Here is a 10155-nt window from a genome sequence, read left to right as displayed (position 1 = left end):
CCGATTCAACTACTCGATTAGGAATATCATTCTACATCTTGGTCAGAGCTGAAATAAATCTTCTAAAATACTGTGTAATATTAAATCTATTATATACACATTAAACAATACTTTAAAAATATCGAGGTTTTGTGTTGGTGTTATTTTGAATCATCTTTTGTAAATTAGATTAAAATATTCAAATGACAATTATTCTTTTCTAAGTCATACTTTAATGTTTCACAAGCAATGCTTCTTTATTGAATTTATGGACATCTTCATTACATGCATGGTATTGAAGTTTGCCTACTTCATTTGCGTAATTACACGCTCCATACCTAATTATTTTTGCCTTCATAATCAAAGTTGATATTAATATAATATTCCATCGTCTTTAGCAAACGCATATTGCCAAAGCATGCATAAATGCGATTAAATACTCATTGCAAATGTATTGGTATTTGAATATTTATGTGGCAATCAAAGGGTGATATATCAATTTAATTAGAAAGCTTTTAAACGATTGAAGTAAATTGTTGAAAGTAATTAATAATTGACTGTGGTTGCGCATAAACAGTATATGTTGTATTAATCAGATGGATTTGTTTCTGCACGGACTTTTTGTTTATGCTTGCAAATGTTTTTTGGAGTTAAACTACTTGTTTACTAGTTTTACTCAAATTAATGTACATTTACCTGATTGTAAGATTAATTTTCAATTGTATTTGTGCATATATACATACATATATATATATATATATATATATGTGTGTGTGTACATACGCACGCATATATATATATATATATATACATATATATATGTGTGTACACACGCACGCATATATATATATATATATATATAGTATTTATATATATACATATATAGGAATTTTTACAAAATATTGTCTCTATGTTTTTGAGACATCCTTGATTTCACCTCACAATCATTATAGATAAATCTAGCAAATCCACTATTTTATTGTTTCCATGTGTACTAATTCTAAGTACAGAAAACCTGAATTTGACAGGTATATGTAGAGAAGAATTGTCATTGACTTTTATCTTTCTTCATGGCTGAGTGGTATGGTCACTGGCATACAGATATCCTAGACCAGGGTTCAAATCCCGGCCGGTCTGATATTATAGTCTTTGGGTGATTCCGCCTGGGGCTCTGATCCCGAGGTCGTTAAGAGAATCCAGACTTTAATGTATTAATATATATAGCTTATTTGAAATCTGAAAAAAACACTTTTAAATGTGCAAAAAATTATCATTAATCGAATGCCAAGTCCCAAACGTACCAATTAGCTATGATGGTGAAGATGGGTTGATTTCAATTATAAGTACAGAAAACCTGAATTTGACAGGTATATGTAGAGAAGAATTGTCATTGACTTTTAACTTTCTTCATGGCTGAGTGGTATGGTCACTGGCATACAGATATCTTAGACCAGGGTTCAAATCCCGCTTGGTCTGATATTATAGTCTTTGGGTGATTCCGCCTGGGGCTCCGATCCTGAGGTCGTTAAGAGAATCCAGACTTTAATGTATTAATATATATGGCTTATTTGAAATCTGAAAAAAACGCGTTTAAATGTGCAAAAATTTATCATTAATCAAATGCCAAGTCTCAAAACTACCAATTAGCTACGATGGTGAAGATGGGTTGATTTCAATTCTAAGTACAGAAAACGTGAATTTGACAGGTATTTGTACAGAAGAATTGTCATTGACTTTTATCTTTCTTCATGGCTGAGTGGTATGGTCACTGGCATACAGATATCCTGGACCAGGGTTCTAATCCCGGCCGGTCTGATATTATAGTCTTTGGGTGATTCCGCCTGGGACTCTGATCCCGAGGTCGTTAAGAGAATTCAGACTTTAATGTATTAATATATATGGCTTATTTGAAATATGAAAAAAACATATTTAAATGTGCAAAAATTTATCATTAATCGAATGCCAAGTCCCAAACCTACCAATTAGCTACGATGTTGAAGATGGGTTGATTTCAATTCTAAGTACAGAAAACGTGAATTTGACAGGTATATGTACAGAAGAATTGTCATTAACTTTTATCTTTCTTCATGGCTGAGTGGTATGGTCACTGGCATACAGATATCCTGGACCAGGGTTCAAATCCCAGCCAGTCTGATATTATAGTCTTTGGGTGATTCCACCTGGGGCTCTGATCCCGAGGTCATTAAGAGAATTCAGACTTTAATGTATTAATATTATGTCTTATTTGAAATATGAAAAAAAACATGTTTAAATGTGCAAAAATTTATCATTAATCGAATGCCAAGTCCCAAAACTACCAATTAGCCACGATGGTGAAGGTGGGTTGATTTCAATTCTAAGTACAGTAAACCTGAATTTGACAGGTATATGTACAGAAGAATTGTCATTGACTTTTATCTTTCTTCATGGCTGAGTGGTATGGTCACTGGCATACAGATATCCTGGACCAGGGTTCAAATCCCGGCCGGTCTGATATTATAGTCTTTGGGTGATTCCGCCTGGGGCTCTGATCCCGAGGTCGTTAAGAGATTCCAGACTTTAATGTATTATTATATATGGCTTATTTGAAATACACACATATATATATACATATATATATATATATATATATATAAAACCATATCGATGTATATTCATATAGATACATGTGTGCGTATATATATATATATATATATACATACACTCATATATATATATATATATATATGTGTGTGTGTGTGTGTGTGTGTGTATGTGATGTATGTATGTATATTAATGGTATTTCTTTATATTTCCAGGTAGACACTGCAGTTATGATCATCACAGAAGTGTACGAATGTATGTTGGGTGACGACCAGAAAAAAATGGTAAGGTTCATTAAACAAATCTTTCGAACATTTTACAGGCCATGTTTAATTTTTGATTTTCTTGTATAAGTAAATCCATCTCCTAAGTTGCAATTAAATGAATCCATTGATATATTTTAAATTGAATGTTTATCTGAATGTAAAATATTTCATTCCAAGATAGCTGCCCTCATTCATCTTCATCCATGTTACGTATCCATCGAGAGAGAGAGAGAGAGAGAGAGAGAGAGAGAGAGAGAGAGAGATTATCCGATACTAATTTTTTCCTCCAATATCAATTTAGGCTAAACATCTATTCTGTTGATTACATATTTGACAATATAATTATTGTTAATTTCCAGGAAGAAGATTATGTTTCAGCTTCACTGGTTCTTATCCTGAGAGGCCTACAAGGGAAATAGGCTGACGTAGAAGAGAGAGAGAGAGAGAGAGAGAGAGAGAGAGAGAGAGAGAGAGAGAATTATGATCACGATGTTAATGAAAAGTTGTGAAGTAAAGTCAATGCAATTTTAACATATCATTTATAGAAAAAATTACAAAGTCGTTTAATGTTTCACAATTTTCATACTTTGTAATTGTTAGAAATCTAATGGGTACCCTGCAATATCTATTCCATAATTTTTATTGTTTCAAAAACGGATATATTAACGTAAGGGAGTGATAACAACAAAGTGAGGTAAAATTACGGTCTGCTGTATTTTTCTGAAATACAGCTGAGGACAGTATGTTTTTACGGAGAATTTTCGATTAAAATTACGGATTTTTTAACAGTGTAATAAATGGAGTATGGGATAGACTTAAGAGTTGCCAAATGTAAGAATTGTGAAGAAACTAAATTCTTTTTCAACCAGGTATTTCGTCTCATCCTTCGACTGGAGTCAATGAAATCGTTCGATATGGGAGGATGGTTTCTTCTTCGTAATTCTACTCTCCTGACGGTATTTATATTTTTCCTTTTGATTAGCCATGCAGTTACGATGCCAGATAATATCTAGTAATCAATCAATCAATTTAATTACCCAATGCAATAAATAAAATAATTTTAATAATGAATTAATGCCATAAAGATACTTTCTCCATTTTCATAATTTCCAAATATATTGCTTCTACTACCTTGTGTCATTCTAAACTTGTGATTGGTTATATGAATTTATCAAATCAAATTAAGATTTATTGCAATTGCCTATTTCATGTCTTAAACACAATTTCCATATTTCCTTTCTTCACTGGGCTATTTTCCCTGTTGAAGCCCTTGGACTTATAGCATCCTGAGTCTCCTTTTAGGGTTATAGGTTAGCCAATAAGGCAATAAAAACAGCTTTCTGAATAATATTAATTACTTTCAATGATGAAATAAATTAATTGATGCTCGTAGCTGATAGTTTTACATTTATCTTTTTCAGATATTAAACGCCATCTTAAGTTATGTGGTAATACTCTTACAAATAGGAATGATGCCAGCCTTCGAAGATTCCCCTTCTGCTAACATGACAGGGTTAATGAATAGCACCCTTGCGTGTTAATGGAGAAAGAGTTTCTTAATTTTTGTTATGATAAATTTCTTTGGTGTAATATTAGTATGTTTTTTTTTTTCCACAAGTTTTTGAAATAGAAGTAGAATATGCCACCGATATCATTTCATGGTGTGTACTGAAAATGTATTTTTTCCTCTGTTTTTTTAATTAGAATTTTAAGGTATAAAATAATTGATTAATAAATAGTTACTTTATTCTTTAATCTTACGTTGCTAGGTATTCTGAAAAGATAAAAATATGTTATAAGAAAATGGTTGGTATTGTATTATAATAAAAGATAATTGAAATATTACATTCAAATGTACCATAGCTATATCGAAAAAAATGAGACCAATAGAATTTTGGAAATAGTATACCTCCCCAAACAAGCTAGCATTGTCATTTAAAAGGCTTTGCCAGCATCGTTTCACTCATTCCACTACAGCCTTTGTAATTAAATTGTGATTTCTGTATTGAACACTCAACTAAGACTTACCCTGAATTCAACTACCCAACCATGAGGTATGCCATTTGCTAAAGCACTAACAGAACGCGTTAATTCAGAAAAGAAGATCATCGGAGCTATCGAGAAAATAGAGTTTAAAATTAATGCTCCTGAGGCAGCCATTCTGCTCAACCAAACATGCCTTAAGGAGGGTCTACTACCAACAAGAAATATTATAGTTACATTGGAAAAAAAATACACAGAAAGTTAAGTAAGTACAAGTAGTCTGATGTATCCCACATCTTCCCAAGAAAGTATTCAATAATAAAAAAAAAAAAATAATCCTAACTTGGCTTCTCAGCACCTTATTCAAAGTATTCTAAAGTTCTTGGAATTGGGTTACGGTAGCGAGTGATGATAAAAGTTTATTTTTAATCTCCTAGAGGAAAAAAAAAAGTCCCATAAGCTCTTTTCATGTTTAATTTTCTGACAGTGTACGTCAACACACTCTTTGGCCCAGATTAACTTTGGGTAGACACTGAAAGTTTGCTGGATTTAAAAAAAAAAAAAGTTTTTATGTTTTTTTTCATTAATTGCGGTGTCATTTCTAAGCAGTGAAGTATGTTAATATCTTTTATGCTCGTATTTTAATGACACAGTAATTTTGATATTTTTCCAGAGTAATATCGAATTAGTAACCAAGAAATGGTTTACCAATTGAAATATTTTCAGCAGCTTCAACCGCTATTGATTTTTGGCCCATCAAAATCAGAAATGGGCATATTGAAACCAAACAATATTCTGAAAACAGTAATTAAGAAGTATATTGTATAAGGAATTCTAATTTTTATTTGAAATTCAGCATTATATTTCAGGCTTAAAATGCATCTTACATTTTGTTTGAATATGGACAGTGAAAAGAAAATAGTTCGTTCGTTCATTTTAGAATAACCTGCACTGAAGGTGTCGGCCACAGGCTCTTGCCCAAGGCTGTCTGTAAAGTGAAAAGAAATAATAATGATTAAAATTTGTTTGCATTGCAAGATCTTTTGTAGAATTGATTTATAGATTTATTTTTTTTTCCATAAAATGTATTGAGTCTGGAAGAAATTATGAACTATTCTACCAATATTGATAGAAAATAACAAAGAATTCTGGTAAATAATATATAGGTTTGTAATTTTCAAACTCATACTGTAATTGTATGGTGTCCAAAAAATTAAATAAGATGATCATAAGGAGAAAATATTTTTCTACATTATTAATGAAACAAATCATGCTAAATGATGATTGTTAGAGGATAGGGATAATGCTGACAAAAAAAAAAGGCAAAGGTTTCTGAAAAGAAGTTGCCTCTATGCAGAGAGAGAGAGAGAGAGAGAGAGAGAGAGAGAGAGAGAGAGAGAGAGAGAGAGAGAGAGAGAGAGAGAGAGAGAGAGATAGAGAGAGAGAGAGAGAGAGAGAGAGAATCATAATATGGGAACACAAACATAACAGGTAATATTAAATTCATCATTTATTTTGGATTTGTAATGGATAACCATCATAGCATCAAAACATTGTTGTTTTTAGTTCATAACAATTATAGATAATTCAGACTGAATATAACCAGGTATTTAAAATGTTTAATTGCGTAAATGCTGTTAACAAGAATATTTATTGAGTGCTAAAAACAAAACATTTCCAATAATACTGGAATAATTAGGCCTCTTAATCAATGAAATCTCTTACCGAAAATTAAATACTATTTAGAACATTCATTATTAACGTAGGCAACTCTCTCTCTCTCTCTCTCTCTCTCTCTCTCTCTCTCTCTCTCATACACATGGGAAGTGATTGAATATGGAATCAAGCTATTCTAATTGAAAACGTATTTTTGAAGCCCTTTCTAATGAGGCAGTGAGTTAATCTCTCTCTCCTCTCTCTCTCTCTCTCTCTCTCTTTTCAGAAGACTTTTCATTATCTATGAAAGGGCTAAAAATCACCAGTTTCTTTCCTTTATTTATTGCATTAAGAAGATAATTAAGATTTTCTTTCTTTTCATATAATATATTATTAATTTTATCCTTATCTAAATATTTCATTTAATTTTTTTAATTATCAATTATTTATTATATAGAAAAGAACTTCATATCTTATCTGATTTATCTTTCTTCATTCTTCATTTATTGACTCCCATATGTTTTTTAACTTTTTTCAATGTTCTCTTTTCATTCTTAGAATTGTAATCACATTGATGTTGCGTCATTTATTCTTCCATTTTTCTCTAAAGGGTTTTAATTACTTTGCTCTACAAGTTATTGGGTATTATGGATGTGCTGTTAATTATGGAAAATACCCGTTAGACTTATTAACTGAGACTCCACATAAAAAAAAATGCACCTGAATTCATTATGCATATACTCTTTTTTCCTTATTTCTTGATCTGGATTATATTGATATGAGAAATTATATTCAAGGAATTTATATACATATGTATACCTCTCTCTCTCTCTCTCTCTCCTCTCTCTCTCTCTCTCTCTCTCTTTATATATATATATATATATATATACATATATATATATATATATATATGTATATATATATATATATATATGTGTGTGTGTGTGTGTGTTTGTGTGTGTATATATAGGCAGTATATCTTAGCCATCCATATTTGCCAACGATTATACTGGTATACAGCGGATGAGCAATTTGCAGGAGTAATGATAAATACCAAATAAAATTTATGGATGAACCTCTAGAGATCGTTAATGAAATTCGTAAATAGGACAGAAGAACATAACACCGAAATTAAAAGAAGGATAACCATGGGAGGGAGAGCTTTTGATAAACAAAATGTGATTATGAAAAGTAAAATGGCACTTTTTCTAAAAAGAAAATTATATGATTAGATGGTCCTACCAGTATTGACGTATGCAGTGGAAAATTGCAGCCTTACTAAAGCCTTAGAACTTAAAAATGGTATTAACACTAAGAAACAGGAAAAGAGAAACATGGATTCGAGAGGCAAACTAAAGTAGAAGATATTCAAACAGCATGTACGTAAGAGAAATGGACATGAGCAGCACATTATAATGTCAATGACAGATAATAAATAGACATTAAGAATAGCAGGATGAATACCTAGAAATTGCAAAAGAGAAAACGTTTTATTGACGAACTAAGAAAATTTGAGGGTATAATATGACATAGAAATATAATTAACAGAGGAGTGGAAGGACATGTCTGAGGCCTTTGTTTTGCCGTGGACTATAACACGGCTGATGAAGATGATAATGATAATGATGATACACACACTTACACACACATACATACATACATACATATATATATATATATATATATATATATTTATATATATACATATATATTTTATTTATATATATACAATATATATATATATATATATATATAGATATATATATAGATATATATATATATATATATATAAAACTGTGTGTGAGTGTATGTATATATATATATATATATATATTCATATGTATATATATAGATAGATAGATAGATGGATATGTATGTATATATATATATATATATATATACATACATTTATATATATATATATATATATATATTTATGTATATATATATATATATATATACAGTACCTGTTTATATTTTTGATTCTATGCTTTTAGTATTTTCTACTTATAGTTAGGATTGTCTACCGATATAAGATAAAAATTCTGTAAAGGCATGTATCTACAGATAATCAAAATTATAAACAAAACTAAATATATTGAAATATAAAAGACTTTTGTTTATATGTATCTATATTTCTTTAGTTAAAAATATAAAAACATTATATGCAAACACTTGTTTTACTTGAGCATCTACTCACAGAAAATCATTAATGAAAGATATACATTGTGTTGCTTCAATCATTTAATAAATAGTAAGATTCCCGGAAAAAAAATGAAATTCATCTTTATATATATTTTGAGAAGTTTTATCCTTGTTCTTATTGTAATTACTATCATTATTATCATTATTACTAATGTCTGTTTTAATCATTAAATTCCCACAGCAAAGTAGTCCCTTCTAAAGACTCGTTAATATCTCTCATTAGCTAAGACGATCACCACATTGAATAAAAAGGAAGATAGAATCAAATGAAATAAAGAAGTAGTCATTATCCCAGATAGCAGAAAATTAGAGCCAATTATGATATAATCATGAAGGTCAATGGCGGATTTTGGAATCTTTTAGAGGATTTTTAAAGGTCAAGAGTGAACTCAAATGAAATTTTATTGTGGGAATTTTAGGGTTTTCCTCAAATATACATTCTTCTGCCAGCATTTAGAAATAGTGAAAATATCTACTAAGGACATGGTCAAGAGATCAACGTCAGTCCTCTTATACACATCAACACTTGACCAGCCTTATCTAAACGATATTTTGATGATTATATAATAGTAGAAATTATAAATTGAAAAGTCTATTTTAAGATACTTTTGTTATTAAATAGATAATTTTCATTATTTCAATAAAAAATATACATTTTTCATTGTTTCAATCAACTAATACATATCTTTAGTATTACTCACCAGTATATAGCTACATAGGAAAACAAATAATGGAAAAAAAAACACTATAGGAGAAAGGTAACTTACTGTATGAATGTTTGAATAGGTAACTGAACTTTAAGTTGATAAAATACTAAAGGCAACCAAAAGTTCATTGAAATTCCTTTCATAATTTTGTCCACGGTAACTTTTGATTTTATTCTAGGTAATCAGGGTTTAAATTCGAGCATGTGCCATGTGGCCTTTACCCTTAAATGGTGCTGCTTTTTACCTTAGATTACCTTAAATCATTTCCAATTTCCTTAAATTTTAAGCTAGTAAAACCAAAATTACCTTATAATCACCTTGAAAGCACTAAAATTACCTCAAACTAAGGTAACTACCTTACAAGTTTAAACCCTGTTATGTAACAATTTATGAAATCTTCGTTTTAAGGCCACTCATGAATGGTAGAGTCAAGGGAGAGTGATGTTGCCCAATCAAGCGGGAAAATGCCCTAGAAGCTGACGATATATACATATGATCAGCGCCCAAGCCGCTCTCCACCCAAACTAGGACCAAGGAGGGCCAGGAATTGGCGACTGATGACTCATCAGATAGACCTATAGCTCACAAGGATGGTGAGATTGCAGCGACCAAAGAAACGAACAAGTTTGAGCGGGACTCGAACCCCAGTCTGGCGTTCACTAGTCAGGGACGTTACCACATTGGCCACCACAAGAAAAGGTTAGAGGGGATATGAGGAAAAAATCCGTTACGCTTATTAAGTATTTATTTTATATTGTAGAAAAATAAGAAATAAG

At 30.7% G+C, this 10155-nt stretch overlaps 1 long non-coding RNA gene across 1 annotated transcript in view; it reads left to right on the top strand.

Annotated features, from left to right (window-relative positions):
- The window catches only part of LOC137649674 (uncharacterized), a 17470-nt gene extending 11931 nt beyond the window's left edge, over positions 1-5539 (top strand). Inside the window, exons 2-4 of the long non-coding RNA XR_011045818.1 lie at positions 2778-2846; positions 3698-3784; positions 4250-5539. This is a non-coding gene — a long non-coding RNA (uncharacterized lncRNA). The remainder of the gene's footprint in view (positions 1-2777; positions 2847-3697; positions 3785-4249) is intronic.
- The last annotated feature ends 4616 nt before the right edge of the window (positions 5540-10155 follow it).

The sequence above is a fragment of the Palaemon carinicauda genome, chromosome 11 (assembly GCF_036898095.1).
Source record: "Palaemon carinicauda isolate YSFRI2023 chromosome 11, ASM3689809v2, whole genome shotgun sequence".
Classification (NCBI taxonomy): Eukaryota; Metazoa; Arthropoda; class Malacostraca; order Decapoda; family Palaemonidae; genus Palaemon; species Palaemon carinicauda.
Note: the sequence above shows the minus strand (reverse complement) of the source record. Positions and strands in the feature narration are given on the sequence as shown.